We start from the raw sequence: 12,559 nt of genomic DNA, 5'->3' as shown, positions 1-12,559 counted from the left end.
CTATCTCAAATTATGCTGTTCACACAGTACATAACACAAAATAAATAAACCTGCACAGAGCTGTGGTGTGTGAGATATCAAGAGTATTTTTGCTTAGGTTGTACTGACAAAAAATGTTTTCTTTCCAGTGTAATTCTATCTTTCATTTGACATCTTTTGTTGCAAATTTATGAGCCAAGTATTTTCAACAGGTGTCAGATATAACAAGAACAAAAGACAGAAGCCTTCAGATACAATGGCAAAGAAGGACAAAACAGTATTTGCCCCACAAGAAAGTGTTTTGTAGACTTCAGTACAAAATTCTATTCATTTTTCAACATTGTTCATTTCTTCAGAGAAAAAAAGTGTGACAGGCATTGCATTTGGATTATGGTATGGATTAAAGCACTGCAGTCAGAAAACCATAAAAAGGCTGTTAAATAGCTGATAATTTCATCGTGCTGGAACCAAGTGTATAAGTACAATGTAGCTCCATTAGTACTGTAATGCTAGGAACATTTTCAATTATCAAGCTTAACCTTGCTAAGAAGCTGAAATGAATGCTATCAATACAGCGAGGCATGGAGTAACACAATAGCAGCCTGTGATTCTCCTCCTTTCTCTCCTTCCCTTTTTATCCTCCTCACTTCTGTAAATGAAACGTGTGGACTCTTGCCCACAACATTTCTAAATTGCTCAAGCAATTGTTTCCTGTAGATTAATTTGTAATTCTAAATTTTGAGAAGAAGGAAATGTGAGCACATTCCTCCCTCAGGCCTTTTACAGATCTGGGGTTTTAATGTAATCTAAAGCAGAGACTGAGGAAAAGGAAAGAGACGGTGGCAAAGGCCACGTTGGAGAGCTTCCTCAGCAAAGATTCCTCCCTTTGTGCCAGAAAACTCGCATAACCAACATGTGCAGCTTCCGTGCTGTTTTCTCTCAGAAACAGACTTTCATCACAACACCAAGAGGGTGAGTGCGTATACATGGTGTGCGTATGCACACAGGGCTGTACTTCATAGTGGTGAAAATGTATTTGACTGCCTTCTTTGTTTGTGCATGGTTGCTCTGGTGATGATAGATACTTTCCTTACATGGATAAATTAAAACAAACAAACCGTGTCCATTAGATGCTGTTACTCATCTTGTGTACACAGGGCAGTCGGAGCTCTTCTTTTAAGATTACTGAGGCATGAAAAGCTACAGATAGGCAGACTTCAGAAAGTTACAAAATATGTACCTTGTGGTCTGAACCCTAATGTCTTGGCACTATTAAAAGCTCCTTTGGTGCTTATTTATATCTCTGTTGCCTAAGTGCTTTTACAAATCCGGGATTCTACAAGTACAAAACTCCCCATTTTCTTCATTTTCTTCTGCATTGTTTGTCTTTTTAAAGTAAGTAAATCACCACTATTGGATTCTGCATGACTTTATTGTCTTGTTCCTCAGAAGGAAAATGTTTCTGCTCACTTCAGGCTAGATAAACCAATACAAAATTAAAAAAAAAAAAAAAAAAAAATTAAAAAAAGAAAAGAGCAGATGAAACTAAAGGGAACCATGAAAATGTGGTAAAAAAGAAGTTATCTGACATGGCATTTTGCAAGTTTCCCTAAAGACATTCCAGGGAGGGTTTCCAAAAAAGCAGCAGTTTTCTCCTGTACTGTAGGGTGAAGGGAAAAAAGACTCCAATGATGGTGAAAAGGAAGTTTGAGTTGGAAACATGAGATTATGATGAGCTTTTAATGTAGCAGGAAATAAATAAATGTTAATGGAAGGAGCTTTCAAGAAAACTATCTGTTTTCAGCAATTTTCTCAAGCAACTACTGCTGGAATATTCCAGGGGCTTTTATGTTACAGGTCATTCAGTCTCTGCTTACAAATGGGAAATTACAGACAGTGGCTGCCAGCAGTAGTATAACAGCATTTCTGCTGATTCCATCCTGCCAAACAATAGCCTCCCAGGAAAGATCGCAATTAGCATACATGAAAATCGTGTCTTCAGAGAAGGCGAAGGACAGGAAAGCAAACTGCTCTCCACCTTTTCACTTGTGGATTTTTAGGCATCAATCTAGTCTCTCCACAGCTGAATGAAGAGGATAGTTAGCAAGGAAATGTCTTTAATAATATCCCCGGAACTTCAGCCAAATTTTTCTTTCCTAATGTTTTCGCGATGATTTATGTTGATTTCGGATTGCTTAGCAGATTTATTTTCAATAGAAACTTAAGGGACTGTTCTTAAATAAATGTTTAATGTTGCTGTGGACTCAGGAGTGTGTTTCTGAGGTGTTAAATTTCCATCCACTCTTTTGCAATGCCTGCTAGAGTAGACAAGCTTATCTATTCTCTGTCCAAGACATAGTTACAGCCTCTTTGCTCAGACAACAGTCAGACAACAGTCAGTCACGCTATAACCATTCATAAGACAAGGCAGGACAGCATGAGATAAATGGACACCCAAATAGAAGGAGTTCCTATGTTTTCTAAAGAAAAGAAGAAAGGATCCCTAAGTCCAGTGACCAAGAATTGCCTTGTGTTCTTCTCAGACACTTAACATGGTATCATAATTGGATGGAAAGCATCTGAAATCCTAACTTTGCCACCTGTGAATATGATCTTCATATATAAAGAAAAGTCATCTGGGCCAAGAGGACCCTGAGGTTACCCCTGAACACCTCCTGATGCCTGTGCACAGGAGGGTCAAGACCCTCTAATAAAAAGATATGTCAGGAGAAGCCATTTGCCTGAAGTTTGTCCAACCTCTTAATTAAAACAGAGAAGGACATCTCATTTGAGAATCAGAGAATCTGGAACATTTTTATTTTATCTTTTGTCATTTTTAAGTAATAGTTAACGCTCACAAGGTATAGATGTTCACTCCTGTAGCAAGAATGGAAGCCTTCTGTGCATGTTTAATTGTAACTTTGTAACTAGCTTGATTCACCAATGAGATGGAATTTATGGAACTACAGAATATTTGTTTCTGTCCTCACTATTCTCTCAATTTCTAAATGTCTCAATTATTCCAGTTCATTTTAATGAATTAGAAGTCTTCTATGTTTAGGTAAAATATATGTGTTCTGTGCTAAAGCATGATAGTAATCTTACAGTCAAAGCAACTGCAGATCTAACATGAGATTTGTATGTAGAGGTCAAACCTAATATTGCACTCTCGTAAAAACATTCCTCTTTTATTTTTGTACTGTTTGTATAGTGCATGCCATGTATGCAGATGATACTCTACTGCTGTTCACCGAGGGGCTGCTGGTATGCTCTCTGGGCTTGAGTGTAACTGTTGACTCATGCAACAGACCTAAGCTTTTCTGTCTCCATCTTTGTCCTCTCTCCTGTTTGGAGAACTTAGATTTAGCCCCAGGACTGCAGTCTTAACTGTTTTGGATTGCAGTGCAATTGCAATTGAAAAGGGAGGCAAAAATGTAGCAGCTACAGCTGTTCTGTGTCAAGTCAAGTTTCCAGCCATATGTACAATCTTCTCTTAAGCTCCCTTGGAGCTTTGCAGGGCAGCTTTTCAGATTATCTGATGTGCTCTTAGAAGTACAGCACTGATAGAGAAATCCTGCTCTTTAAGCAAAATAGCAGTTATACGAGGACCTTCAAAATTCTGGACCTTTCATTTATGACATCTGTAGTCCATGGCCAGGATAATTTAGTAGGAGAAGCCAACATTTAGCCTTTGGGCCTGAAAAACGTTATATGAAGCCAAATATTGTGCTGTTAAACAGCATTTCTTTGTGTTTTACTGTCTTTAGCTCTGTATTAGAGTGTTCATTTTAAAAATGTAGTGTTCCAGAAACTAATTTATATAGTGCCTTGAAATTCAAAATGACAAAATGATCCTATTTTTCCATTGAGCTTTTTGAAATGTTTGTTGAGATTGCTCAGAATCTCAGCACAGTAACGGTTTGCTTCATACACTGTAGCACACAATTTGCCTTTATTTTCCCCCTAAAATATTTTCTGCTTGGTGACTCCTTGCAGTCTGATTTCAGGAACCTTTCATGGACTTGTTGAAAGCATTCAACTCCCTCTGCTAAGCATGTTCACTCTATTTTACCGACCTGTTTTAAAGTATTGTTTTATTGTTGTTTAATGTTGCTGTTATAGGGTTGTTAGATTTCTCGGCTGTACTGGGTCTTTGAAAGCTTAGAGGATGAATTGCTAGGTTTCCAGTCTTTATCTCCCCTTGGATCTCACCATCTGTTCCTATTTGGCAGTGCAGGTAAATGAATTTTTTTTCAACTTCCTTTCATTTGTCCTGTTTCCTGCAGATATTTAGCTTGTCTGTTTCCTCTTTCTCCCTTCATACATCATCAAGAAGGATTTGGTGGCTGTTACTGAAGTTGATGAATCTGACTGAAATTTCTTTTCTGGGTTGTGTGTTATAGGGGTTGAGGAGGTAAGTTTTTTTCTTTCATTGGTTTAATGCTTTCTTACACACTCTTGCAGAGTGAAGTGCAGTGAAATCCACAATGTTTAGACTGTTCTTTCCTTTTCATCATGTAGTATTTCTCCTAGCTTCTTCTTTTTTCTTTTTTTCTCAGTGCTTCATTTTTAAGCTCATCAGCAAGCCAAATGCATGTTTTTTTAGAAGTCAGTTCTGTTTTTCGAGACTTCAATCCTAGTATATAGCCACCATGACCAGAGGCAACCACTCATATAAGACAATAGTCATATGATGTAGTCCTGAGCTTCAAAGATAATACAGTCTTGCACTTTAGTGTTTTATATTTTTCCAGCTTTTGTGGTCAGTCTCAGATGGAATGGAATCCTTCACTCTCTGTACCTTCTGGATTTAAAAATCCTAAAGTGAGTCTCAGAAGCTTGTGATCTGTTATACCTGCATGCTACTGAAGTGAAAAAAAGAATGGAGAATGTGGAAAGAAGACAGCATTGTTTTTTGTTTTTTTTCTCTCGTATTTGTTTTGCTTATCAGCAAGCCCAACTTTGAAAAGCTGTCTTTGATTTTGAAATTTCTCTGCTGTTATCCCAGATACTTGTGTAAATATTTAGAAATATAAATGCTGTTTTTTGGAGTCATAAATACTTGCCCTCTTGCGCACAGTATTCAGAGATAGAGCTTTTACATTATTCTCTTACAGTATCCCTGTTTTCTTTATTTTTGAAAGTTGACATTGAAATCAAATCGGATCAGTTTCTGGCTTACGCTTTAATGAGGTACCAAAGGGCAGTTAAGGATCTGCTTCTTGAAATGGTATATCTGAATGAAAACCCACCTGTTGTTTCCTTTTGTCAGCTGTCCTCAGATTCTCTTCTCAGTCAAATCTATGAAATAATTTGCCAGTTGTTGCAGTCTGTCAGCTACACCTGTTAACTAGAAGTTATTTCCATACAACAGCTGTCCTTCCATGGCTTCTATGTAATTATTTGGCTGTTGTTCCACCCAAACCAAAACCCACAGCCATTTGGCATTCTTATAAGTACTTATGAAGAACCCCAGGCCCAAGCTGACATCAAGGCTGGGTGTCAGTCTGGGAGTTAGGGCCCTTTTTTGCAGCAGGATCTAGAATTTTCAACAATTTCGTATCTTTCATTGGGTCAGAGTTATGCTGAACTTGCAAAGTAGATCTTGCAATAATGGCTGGTAACGTTTTATCTGCTGGTGTGGATAAACAGAGGATTTTGATTTTCATCTCTCTGTTATGCATTTTTTTCCATTTGCTTGATCAATTTTTAGACTATGCTGTTCAGGCTTCTCTAATAATCCTCGCCTTTCATTCCAGCAATTTTTGGCAATTACTATGACTCCATGCAGGACCATGAGATCCTTAAAACAGCTTATCAAGAGGTACTCATACACTGACTAGAGCAAAGAAGTTGTACTTGAGTACTGTTGTACAACAACAGCATCAGCCTAGTCATTTTCAAAATGATGATGTTGAAATTTGTGACAATTTTAGTGTTTGTTTTTTTTTTTTAGATATTAATAACTTCCTGATGAATGCTATCTTCAAAAATTTTGCAAACAACTACAGCTCAGTATGAGATGGTTAGCAGATCATATCTGATTTTTAGATTGCATAATGTTTTTCATTTTTTCCCTCTGGGTGCTGTTTTGATTCTAGACAATTCTCAAAAAATACTCACCAAAACATTTAAGGCCTTAATTTTTGAAAAAACTTTTTCCCAATTCAGCCTTGTTTGTTTTTGTTTTTGTTTTTTTTGTTTTGTTTTGTTTTGTTTTTTTGTTTTTAATTCAAAAATCTCGTCTGCTTTCGTCTCCTCCAGCTTAGGTTAATGTCTCTTTTTATTGATTTGCCTAGTAGAATGCTTTATTATAATCAAATTCTGTGTGAAATTCAGCTGCCAGAATGCAAAAAAAAAAGCAGAATTACACCAATTCATTCCTTGATTAGAGCTTGCTATTCATGCAACAAAAGGGAGATTTCGAGGCCCTTCTAATGTTCTGTCTTCCTCTATCATCAGGTGGCAGATTGTATTTCAGATTTGGATCTTTTTATTGAATAAGGCATGTTTCACTTATTAGTGAAGTGGGTGACTAGATAAAAAATAAATACCTTGAATCACACTGTGTTCTCTCATGCCCAAACCACCTACAGAGTGGCCCTTGCTCCCCTGTGTGGTCTATGCAGTTGTACATCAAGGAATTAGCAGATGCAAGGAAGAGCTGTCTATTCTGTGACCTATGTTTTACCACTCAAAATCACACAAACTGTTGTTCAGATTTACTTGACTCCATGTTAAGTCTCAGCCCTAGCTGCAGCACAGCACATCTGACTGTGTCTTGAACAACTTTAATTAAAGAAAAAAAAAAAAAAAATACAATTTTTGACATGTGGATGTGGAGGAAAAGATGACATTCTGGACACACTGAGCATTGCAACTGAGAGGAATTTTCTGATTCAATGAGCCCCATCTCATGTTTTTCCAGGAAAACTTTCTTTCACTGATCATGATTCACATTAAAGTTTATTTGGTTGCATAATCTACTGCCTTTGAAAGCCAAACATCTCATGGACTCCATGTGGGTTGGGATTTCAAATGCCAGTTGCAGAAGAAATGCTGAGAACACTTGGGTTATATAGCCTAGAGAAGACTCTGGAGAGAATTTATAGTGGCCTTCCAGTAATTTAAGAAGGCGTACGGGAAAGATGTAGGGTGTCTTTTTGCCAGGGAGTGTAGTGACAGGATGAAGGGTAACCATCTGAAACTATAAGAGGGTAGATTTAGGTTAGCTATAAGGAAAGCATTCTTCACTATGAGGTGGTAAGACACTGGAACAGGCTGTCCAGGGAAGCTGTAGATGTCCCAGCCCTGCAAACATGGAAGGCCAAGTCGGATGGGGCTTTGGGCAACCTGATACAGTGTGTGGCAACCTTGCTCATGGCAGGCAGGTTTTAACTATGGGATATTTAAGGTGCCTTTTAACTCACATAAATTTTCTGATTAATAACCCTACGATTAAAGTTCTTACACTCCTACTTACAGGTATATATGAACGGAATGCTGGCCTCCTTTTCCGTAGGGAATGTGTAGAATGACCATATTAGAATAGAATAAGAAGGTTTTCTGCATGTGAAACATCTTCTGTCATGCAATAGGGAGAATTTTATGTCTAAAATATCCTGTTTCCAGTGGTAGGTGGTGGCAGAAGATTCCTTGCTCCTTTTCTTAATGCAGACTTCATCATCACCCTAGCTGTGTGTTGGTGATTAACTTTTTTCCCTAAGCTGAAAGGCAAACCAGAGTATTAGAGGGTGAAGTACTAACCTGCTTTTTTTTACTGCAAGTTTTCACTATTGATCTTGAGCTGGAAAAGGTAGTTTTTTGTCCTTGTTCTATAGCTTTCCAATTTCTCTCTCTTTTGTAGCACTTACTTCCCAGCTGTGCTCAATTTTATGTCTATCAGTCCCGGAGAAAACTTGTCAAACAGATTCTGCACTTTGCTTTCCTAAATTCACATCTGTGTGCTCCAGCTTTCCAAAGTATTTTTCTGTTTGCTTCATGATTTTGTCCTTTCTGTAACTTTCTGAGAAGCAGTGGAAAGGCAAACTGTCATTGCAGACCATTTGCCTGCTTGGCAAGGGAAATGGCATGATTTAAATGTGGCTGAGCTAAAGCAATACTAAAACCTCCAGGAAAATTCTAACATTTGTTCGGATGTTTTTGTTTATTTTTGGAGCTGTGGAATATCCATGATTGTCAATGTTTTGACCTTAACTTTGAAGAATGTCACACTTGTGCCAGAAAACTCAACTGTCAATATTTTCATTTCACACATCTTTATAGAAGTTCATAACTGATCTATAAAATTACGCATACTGAGCATATGTGGTCACAGGTAGGAAAAGATTTAATAAATAAATACATTAATACAAATGACTCTTTTTAAAGGTTATAAGGCTACAATTATTTTTTTTTTTTCCAAATGCATTTACAATCCTGTTATTTAAAGGCAAGCCTGTCAGATTTTTTTTCTTCTAAACTCAAAATGATTAACCTCTTAGTCTTTAATGTGGACTGATGGAGTGCCTGTGACCATTATGGCAAATAACCACATTATTGCATTTAGGAAATTAGCTACTGTGTGCTTATGATAATTTTGTCCCCATGAAACTAGCTCATATATTTTAAGCAGGCAGGCTTATTACAGAATTCTGTTCTGCTTTTAAATACACACTGCTTTTGTGTATTCATATAGATTCATCAGAGTGTATTTGAAAGGATCTTTGTCAGCCAGTGTTAATGTTATGAGTTTCTATGCCATAGGACAGGGTAAGGGAGGAGCTAAGGAGTTTGATTTTCAGAATTCTGTACATTTTGAAGGGAAAATGAGTAATAACCTTTTAAAAATTTTCCAGTAAGTCCCAATGTCTAACTGAACAGTGCTTCTGCAGGAAATCTATCCCAGTGGCGTGCTGCTCAGTCATCAGTCTCAGTGGTAAGAGTAGCAGCACGGGTCAGTCTTGTCCTGGTTTTGTGACATCCTGATTCACACAGGCATCTCTGAGCAGCATTACGTGGCATGGTATGGTCTGCACCTTGTTCTCATTGCTTCCACATGTGAAACTATGACTTGAGTAGCTAAAGGTTTATAATAAAGCTTTCCCATCAGTGATAGGAAAAAAAAGAAGGAAAAAAAAAAAAATGGCGGTGACTGTCTTGAAGATTTCTGAATACCCTACATTTTTCAGTGTTTCAGTGTGCAATAAAATCATGAACCCTACTGTGCCTTGCATGGTTTTGCATTTTTGCATTTCAGTGAAAAGAGGTCATGGGTTTCAAGTACTAGGGTTACATTAATGCAGCAATATATTGAAAATAAAAAGATACAGTGTCCTGAAATAAGCTCTGAATGTCTCTAAATAAATAATTTTGTGCTTGGCATCTTGATATCTTGGTGTCAAGACAATTTGATTAGTGTCCATCAGCTAATTTGTGATGATTTTAATTCTCTTACAGAAGTAAGTTGGCATACTTTCTAACTAAAGCTTTAGATGATACATTAATAAGTCTCAAAACATTAATGAGCAGAAATATAATGCAAATCCATTTGGAAAAAAACAATATTCTTTATCCTGCAATTTATTTTATAGAACGAGGTAAGTGTTTGATAACTCAAAGAAAATCAAAGCTTTTCCAGTATTTCCTTGCTCCTGATAGAGTACAAAAATACCTTCTTTATTTAAGATGTGTAGGTGTTTTTTGGTCTTGTTTTTTTTCCTCTTTGCACAAGTAGTGTAATAGGAAGTAAAACCTAATATCATCCAGCCTTTGTACTATAGATGTCCATAACTGCAATAACAAAATCCAAATGCAGTAAAATGTGGTTTTTGCATTTGTTCACAGTTTTTTGTTGGATTTTCAGAATTTAAAGGGCACTGAACAAATCTGGCCAAGTTCAAGGTATGTTATTCATGAGCAATACATGTTGATTTCCCTAGGATATCTAGGAACTGATGGTTGACCTGGATACTTGGCAGTGGGATCCAGAGTTTCACTGGTTCTTAACAGAGAAAGGAGTCTGGAAGAAAATATAAGCATTTCCATCAGTTCACAGGGAACTGGAATTGGTTTCCCTGGTTTGAAAGGAGACCTTCAGAATGACAATCAAAATATAAGGAATTCCTTATCACATCAGAAAAAAAACCAACAAATTTTGAAAAGGTAATGTCAGCATTTTATTTTAATAGGCATTATACATATTTCAGGATTTATTTATTTCCTTGTTTTGCATTTATTTTGATCTCCTTGAAAAAATGTTGGGCTTTCTCCTTGGCTACCCTGATATAAAAATACTAGTTTGATCCTTTGCCTTACTGGAAGATGAAAACAGTATTTGGCCTAGATAGTATTAGAGGAATGTTTCTGAAAAAAGGTAGCAACTATTAAAAAACTAAAATCCAAGAACTTCTGCATTTCTGGACTTGTCTGCTACACGGTGGAGAAGAAATTGTTGCCAATTTTTCAAAGTAAAGGAAAAATTTGAGCAACATGACTTTTTAGCTATGCAGTCCACTTAAAATTCCTGTTTCAAATGGACTTGGATACAAATCTGAGCAGAGAATCATAGAATCCATGGAACATGACAGAATCCTATTACTCATACAAGAATAAGAATTTCTATTGCTCCTAGAAACAAGGCTGCCAAAAATTCTGCAGCAATGCCCTGGTGAATGCAAGAATTTTTCAATATGTTCATAGGATTGTAATTAAAAGACAAGAGGCAATTACTGTATGCTCCTAAATAGCTATCAGTTGACTGATACACTTAGTTGGTTAATTAATCTTTGATGAAAGACCTACTCAAAAAACTAAATTCAAAATGTAAGAACTTGTGGTTGTTTAAAATTAATCCAAGTTGTCATATTTTTCTTTTTACAACAGGGAAAGGAGTGGGACAGGGATATTCATTTGACTGTTTCTTTTCTGAAACACTAATGTACACTTTGAACTGACCTGTCATTTGAAAAATGAGCAATACCAGAAGTTATGAAGTGCAAAGAAAATATACAAGAAGAGGAGAAAAGAAGGAGTCTTGGAACAGTAATCAAAGGGAGTACTTTTTCTGTCCTTGCTAACAGGAATAGTACAAAGGTGGAATTCATGAAGAAACAAAGAGAAAAAAAATATCTTGTAAATGTTTGTATCAAAATCTCATCTGACACCAACCCTTTTTTTATGGAAGGAAGTCAGCACTACTGGAAAAGAAAATGCTAAATCTGTGTTCTTTGATTCATCTTCATTTCTTCTGCTTACCTAAGAACACAGCAACACTGTCCAGGTTAGAGAGAAAAAAATGCATATATTTTTTTCTCCATCTATGGTTCTCTTTATGTTTTTTACTCCATGCAGAATTTTACCTAACTTGCATCATTTTTCAGGAGCTTATTCAAAACAGATTTCCTAAAAATAATATACAATTACGGGGCTAAAGTACCAGAAAATGGAAACAAACAGTTTTGTGAACTCCACTGTACGTACAGGATTTAGATGCAGTTGAAAATGTCATCAATTTTTACATGTAAGAAGGAAGAGACAAAGGAAACAAAGATAAAGTGGGAAAAGTCTTTAGGGACAGCAAGCTGATTCAGAACAATATGGAAGTAATCAAAAGTCAGTCAACAGACAAAATAAATCTTCATAGAAGGGAAGTATTGGCTAAAGCTAAAGCAGTTTATGGAAGGTTGGGCTAAGATAGATGCAGTCTGTTTATATAAAACACTAAGAGATTACAAAAAAGATATTAGATAATTAGCATTGGCTAAAGCTCACATGGTTTGGAGCTCTATTTCAGTTAGAATAAGCATCAAGAAATGTATCTGGTTTACTAGATCTTCTCCATGGCTTTGTGTTTACAGCCCCTCTCCCTTCCCCTCCCTCCAAAAAAAAAAAAAAAAAAAAAAAAAAACAAGCAAAGTGCACAAAAGAAGAATATGTGCAGAAATCCTAGCAACTTCTTCCAAATGCCCCTTCCTCAATGTTGTAGGCTTCTTATTAGTGCTTCTCAGAGGTACATAAAAGTGTGTAATAACCTCAATTATCTTTAAAAACCTTGATTCCCACGTAGCATTTTAGTTACAGATAATACTTTCATGTCTCATTCCTCTAGCATAATGCAGTCCGTTTTTAAAATCTAGATAGAGAAGCAAGCAAATTGTTACCAGTGTTTGTGTATGTATTTATATATAAAAATATATATATATGTATTTACATATATAAAATTCTGAAATTTGCCGACGTATAGTTGAAGAGAAAGCATCCCAATTGTAGAGCAGTGCTTTTTTTTCAAGATTACAGTAAAAGAATTACAAAACTGCAAATACTTGATTGGTTGTCAGATCATGAAAATGCAAGAAACTTTTGTACACATTTGCAGTTGCAAAGGGGATAAGAAAACAAGATAGATTAAAAGTCCTGCATGTGATTGAATTACATTTGACACAAGACAGACACACTCAAGACTCCAGCATAACATCCGTCCTGTTGAATGAGCAGTTAGCTGACTCTTAGGGTAAACCCAGACATCACTGTGTTCAGGAATCCCAGCTTCCCAGTCATCCTCGTGTTACATCTTCTGAGT

General features: G+C 36.5%; 1 long non-coding RNA gene across 1 annotated transcript; it reads left to right on the top strand.

Moving 5' to 3' along the window:
• Nucleotides 1-4,247: 4,247 nt before the first annotated feature.
• Nucleotides 4,248-11,895, top strand: LOC104915366 (uncharacterized). Its single transcript, XR_004162250.2, has 3 exons — nucleotides 4,248-4,393; nucleotides 9,921-10,143; nucleotides 10,864-11,895. It is a non-coding gene; the product is annotated as an uncharacterized LOC104915366 (long non-coding RNA).
• The last annotated feature ends 664 nt before the right edge of the window (nucleotides 11,896-12,559 follow it).

The sequence above is a fragment of the Meleagris gallopavo genome, chromosome Z, assembly GCF_905368555.1.
Source record: "Meleagris gallopavo chromosome Z, MGAL_WU_HG_1.1, whole genome shotgun sequence".
Classification (NCBI taxonomy): Eukaryota; Metazoa; Chordata; class Aves; order Galliformes; family Phasianidae; genus Meleagris; species Meleagris gallopavo.
This window is presented reverse-complemented; position numbering and strand designations above follow the sequence as displayed.